Raw genomic sequence first — 6,549 nt, forward strand, 5'->3', positions numbered from 1 at the left:
GAGAGAGTGAAGGTCAGAGAAACAACAAGGCTGCCCCTGCTTTTCTCCTGCTGCTTCTGGTTGTTGTGAAACAAGAAAATGGAAATCTCCTGAAAGGAGGATTAAACTGCCTCCAAGGAACCAGCAAGGAGCAGTTAAGGAAGAACTGCACATCCTCTCCCACTAACCCTTTCTCTCTCCTACCTGGTGTTGGGGTGTTGGAAGGGATTGGGATAGAGTAGGGAGAAAAAGAAAAGAAACGTAAATAAAAGTGTTTTTAAAAAATACGCCGACATCCCAGCACTTGGGAGGCAGAGGCAGGTGAATCTCTGAGTTCAAGGCCAGCCTGGTCTACAGAGTGAGTTCCAGGACAGCCAAGGCTACACAGAGAAATCCTGTCTCAAAAAAACAAAACAAAACAAAAGACAAAAAAGAAAAAAGAAACTATGCATGGACACCACCGTTTTCCTTTTAAGCACAGGCTAGCCTCGATCTTATTATATAGGCAAGGATGACCTTGAACTTCTGAACCTACTGCCTCCACCTCCCAAGGCACTATAAACATATAAAGGTAGGGCTTTTATGAATGGTCGACAAGCACTCTACCAACTGAGCTACATCCCCCATCCCAATGTCTCTGTGGACATAACCACAGAGCCTAGGACGACCTGGAAATTGAACACCTGAGTTCTTTCTAGGAACCTGTTGTAATGCTTAAGAAACCTCATCCTGGGCCTAAAGAGATGGCTCAGGCAGTAAAGTACTTGTAGTAAAAGCATGAAATTTTGAGTTGGATTCCCCAGAACCTATGTTTGTATCTGTTTAAATCCATGAACTAGCAAGAAGGTTCACTGGGTAAAGGTGCCAGCCACAGATCTTTGATGATTTGAAGTCAATCCCCGACATCTGCACACTAGGATCTCTCCTACCGGCTCCCACAAATTGTCCCCTGACTGCCACTAGTGTGACATGGCACACTCATGAAGGCCCATATGTACACACATACATAAACAAAATAAATAAAATGCAAATTTAAAAAGCAATTGCAGAGTCCGGGCCATGGTGGCGCAAGCCTTTAATCCCAGCACTTGGGAGGCAGAGGCAGGCAGATCTCTGAGTTCGAGGCCAGCCTGGTCTACAAAGTGAGTCAAAGACAGCCAAGGCTACACAGAGAAACCCTGTCTCAAACAAACAAACAAACAACAACAACAACAAAAAAAAGCAAGTGCAGCCTGCGCCTGAAATCTCAGCACCAAGGAGGCAAAAACAGAAGTACTTCTGGGGCTTGCCAACCAGCCAGTCTAGTTAAATCAGAAAGCTCAAGTTCAGACTCTTGTCTTGCCAGGCAGTGGTGGCACATGTCTTTAATTCCAGCACTTGGGAGCCCGAGGAGGGCAGATCTCTGTGAGTTCAAAGCCAGCCGGGTGTAAACAGAGAGTTTCCTGACAGCCAAGGCTACATAGAAAGATCTTGTCTCGAGAAAAAGAAAACAACAAAGAGACACTGTCTCAAAAAAAAAAAAAAAAAAATAAGGTGGAGGTGAGTGAAGCAACAGCTTCACGATGAAGAGTACTTGCTGCAAAACCATAAGGGTTTAGATACAAGCACTCATAAGACAAGCTGGGTCTGGCCTCATGAATGCTTGTAACCTGGGTGCTGGGGTAGGGGACAGGGGCTTGCTGCATGCTAGTCTAGTGGAGGAACTCACATATATGATTCAGGGAAAAAGTAGACTGTAACATATAACACATGACAACCTCTTCTGGCCTCCACACATGTATGCACAAACACACAGCACAGACACACCACATTCATAAAAGTACACACAAAAATAGAGAAGCACTTTGAAAAAAGGTGGAGACACCCAAAGTTCATCTGGCCTCCACGTGCACACACAGACACACACAGACACACACAAGAAACTGCATTCTGAACTTTCAAAGGAATCCATAGTCTAGAAACAATGGTCTTGTTCAGCATAGAAGCCTGTTTGATTCAGTAAAATAACAACACTACAAGAAGAGTCCCTGTCCTTGTTCTTCCCAGTAACACTTGTTTGGCTCAATAAAGAATACCAAATTGACGTGACCTTGTCTAGAGATCCCTGTCCTCACACCTCCTTCACAAAGGAATACCTGTTCTCAGGGAGTAATGGGACCTTTGCTGTCTTACTTAGGGTTACTATTGCTGTGATGAAACACCATGACCAAAATCAACTTGGGGTGGAAAGGGTTTATTTCACTCACAGTTCCATATAACAATTTATCCTCAAAAGTGCTGATGCTAGAAACTCATGAAGGGCAGGCCAGGAACCTGGAGGCAGGAGCTGATGCAGAGGCCATAGAGGGGTGCTGATTACTGGCTTGCTTCCCATGGCTTGCACAGTCTGCTTTCTTATAGAACCTAGGACCATCAGTACAGGGGTGGTACCATCCACAGTGGGGTGGGCCCTCCCCATCAATCACTATTTACAAAAATGCCCTACAGGCTCACCTACTACCTGCTCTTTTTGTATGTTTTTAAAAACCATTTGTTTAATGTATATGAGTGTTCTGTTTCCATGCACACCAGAAGAGGGAATCAGATTCCTTTACAGATGGTTGTGAGCTACCATCTGGTTACTGGGAACTGAATTCAGGACCCCTGGAAGAGCACTCAGAGCTCTTTACCACTGAGCCATCTCTCCACCTCACATTTTTTGTTTGTTTGGTTGGTTGATTGGTTGGTTTTGTTTTTTGTTTGTTTCTGTGTGTGGTTTTTTTGTTTTTTGTTTTGTTTTGTTTTTTTGTTTTTGTTTTTTTTTTTTTTTTTTTGGTTTTTTTTGAGACAGGGTTTCTCTGTCTAGCCCTGGCTGTCCTGGAACTCGCTCTGTAGACCAGGCTGGCCTCGAACTCAGAGATCTGCCTGCCTCTGCCTCTTGAGTGCTGGGATTAAAGGCATGCACCACTACTACCTGACTTACAACCTGATCTTTTGGAGGTATTTTCTTCATTGAGGTTCCCTCCTCTCAGATGACTTTATCGTGTGTCAAGTTGACATAAAACTATCCAGTACAATGGACCATTTGTCAGCTTGACAGAGAAACACATCACCATTAAACCACAACCTTTCCTTTCTCACTAATCCTCACGATCTCACATTAAAAATATAAATAACTTTAAAAAACCCACAATCTTTACAAATTCAAACACATTAAAAGTTCAGTCTCTTTACAATAGCCAATCTCTCTTAAAATTCAAAATTCAAAAGCTCTCAACTGTGGACTCCTGTAAAATAAAAAATAAATTAATACTTTCTTACTTCAAGAGGGAAGAAACAGGGCCCAGTCACAATTAATTTAAAGCAAGACAAAATTCCAAACGTGTAAATAACACAACATCCAATGTCTGACATTCACTCAATATTTTTTGTGTTCCTCCAAGGAGCTTGGGTCACTTCTCCAACTCTGCCTTCTGCGTCACATACAGAGATTGTCTTTTAGGCTCTGGATGGTTCCATTCCACCACTGCTGCTGTTCTTAGTGGTCATCCCATAAAACTGACATCTCCAAAATGCTGGTGTCTTCTGCCACAACTGGGCTGCACTTTCACCAATGGCCTCTTATAGGCTCTCTTCATGGTGCCAAGCCTCAACTTCTCTCCATGACCTTATCAAGCCTGGGGCTTCAATTGCTACTGAGATTGCATTGTCACCAATGGCCTTCCCTGGCCTCTCACAATGCCAAGCCTCAGCTGTTCTCCATGACTCCTTCATGCCTTCAAAACCAGTATCACTTGGGTGATTCTTACATTACCAAGTGCAGCCGCTAGCACAAGGTACAACCTTGGCTACGTCTGGAACATAACTTCCTCTTCCTCCTCCTTCTTCCTCCTCCTCCTTCTCCTCCTCCTCCTTCTCCTCCTTCTCTTTGCTCTGGGTGTCCTAGAACTCACTCTGTAGGCCAGGCTGGACTGGAACTCAGAGATTCACCTACTTCTGCTCCCTAGTGCTGGGATTAAAGGCAGAGCTGCCACGAAAGGTCTACTGGTCTCTTCTTAATCATCACTAATTTCTCATCTCCAGTTTAGCAGCACTAAATATTCCAGCAAAGCTAAGATTTCACTTTATTAGTTCTGGCATCTTGTTAAATAAAGCTGATTCTTCAGCCCCAGTTAATCAGAACCATAGAACATTAATTCAAAATAACAAGTGGCCCCAACAAAGTCTTTAAACTTCCCTCTGAAACTTCACAAGTCCATCTTCTGCATCACCCTCAACATTCTTAGCTTCCAAAATCCTACAGAACATCTCACCAAGCACTGAACACTCAAAGGCTTTTCTGGCCCAAAGTCCTTTCACAATCCTCCCCAAAACAATATGGTCAGCTCTGTCACAGCAATACCTAACTCGTAGTACAAACTTGTCTTAGGGTTCCAATTGCTGTGATGAAACACCATGACCAAAAACAACTTGGGGAGGAAAGGATTTATTTCACTCACAGTTCATTACCAAAAGCAGTGAGGGCAGGAATTCACACAGGGCAGGGCAGGGCAGGGCAGGAACCTGTAGGCAGGAGCTGATGCAGAGATCATGGAGAAGTGCTTGCTTACTGGCTTGCTCCACATAATGTATTTAGCCTGCTTTCTCATAGACCCCAGGACCACCAGCCCAGGGATGACACCACCCACAATAGGATGGACCATCTCACATCAATCACCAATTAAGAAAATGCCGCAATGCTAGACAGAAGAACAGATCATTGCCTATCCCAACCACCATCAAAGAAGCTTCATTCAGCAACTTTTGGGAGCAGATGCAGAGACCCACAGCACAACATCAGACCTCTGGGAACTCCATGGAAAAGCAGGAGGAAGGACTGTAGGAGCCAGAGGGGTCGGGATACCAGGAGAACACTGACCACAAAATCAACTAAGTAGGGGCTCATAGGGGATCAGAGAGAATGAACCAACAATCAGGGAGCCTGTATGGGTCTGACCTAGGCCTCCTGCATGTATGTTACTATTATGTAGCTTGGTCTTCTTGTGGGACTCCTAACAATTGAAGTGGGAGCTGTCTATGACTCTTTGCCTACTTTGGGGATCCTTTTCCTCCTACTGAGTTGCCTCATCCAGTTTTGATATGAGGGTTTGTGACTAGTCTTATTGTAACTTGTTACACTACGTTCGATTGATATCCCTAGGAGATCTGCTCTTTTCCAAAGGGAAACAGAGGAGCAGTGGGTCTGGGGGAGAGGGTAGGTGGGAGAGGGGAACAGGGAGGCGTGAAGGGAAGGAAAACTGCAGTCAGGATGTAATGTATGAGAGAAGAATAAAAATAAAAATGTAAGCCTAGCCTTTTAACTGCTGAGGCATCTCTCCAGCACCCTTCCCCACCAGCCCGTCATTTTTTTTTAAAAAAAAAGAGTATGCCATAAAGATTAAATGTGGCTGCAAAGCCTAAACTATTTGCTATCCAGCCCTTTTTAAAAGTCACTGAACCTTGTTGTACAAGAACCCTTTTCTGACTTCACTGTTTACAAGAATCTTAAATATATTGCTTTGCAGTTACCACACCCCCAGGATGTCATTATTTAACATTCTTGTGGGGTCCCCTTATATTCAATGTAACGCCAGGTCAATACAGATGAGAAAAAAAAAATACTATAATCAAGCTGCTACTGATTGATCATGGCCACAGAACAGACTTGGAAGCTGAACTATGGCCCTGAAGGGACATTATACAGCACATTTAAAGGATGAAACCATAAAGCAAGGTGGATCATGGTGGGCTGTAGCATTGTCCAGTCATATTTTCAGATAAGGGGTTGATTTGAGCAAGGGAGTTTCTATCAATCAGGGTAGGCGTAGGTTACTGGTCCCGGGAACATAAACTTAGTTTGACCTTGCCAGCAAGATGGAGGAGTTGTCCTTGAGATGTCTGGACTCTGACAATTGTTTCCTTAGAAGCCATCCCTGATATGGCTGGACTCAGACAACTGTCTCCTTACAACAGAAGCTGTTCAGTTATTGGGAAGTCCCCAGCTCCCTTGGGGCCTGTGGCCTTAAACTTATTTTCTCCCTATGATTAAATGAAATCTGAAAACGAAATGGTACTACTTAGATTACATTTGTTTTGCTTGTTCCGAGCAATTATATATTTTCTTTAGTGTGTGTAGACTCAGACCTATAGCCCTTAAGGCAAAAGCTGTGCTGAGATAAAGAGAATGCAGGAGAGGGCTGACATGCATTTGCAAGATTTCAGAGGGTCTTAAAGAGTCATTGGGGCAATTTTCCCTCCTCAGCCCACATGCTTTTAGTTTGATTACTCAGTGGAGGGGGTCAGGTGGGTTGGGCTCCCATTCAGGACAAACAGTCCTTCCCAAGTCCATTTTGGCCTTGGTAATAGCATTTTAATTTTCCAGATAAGGAAAATGAGGACAGAGCTATGACTTGTCCAAGGTTATATATCCAAGTGCCTCTGTGTGTTGTCTACCGAGTAGCCTTAACAATGAGAACTATTTCACAGAAGTGTGGCTTTCTGTCAACTGCTCCAATTAGGCCCCACCTCCACCTCTCCCCACAGACTCCTTCC

Source organism: Meriones unguiculatus, chromosome X, assembly GCF_030254825.1.
Source record: "Meriones unguiculatus strain TT.TT164.6M chromosome X, Bangor_MerUng_6.1, whole genome shotgun sequence".
NCBI lineage: Eukaryota > Metazoa > Chordata > Mammalia > Rodentia > Muridae > Meriones > Meriones unguiculatus.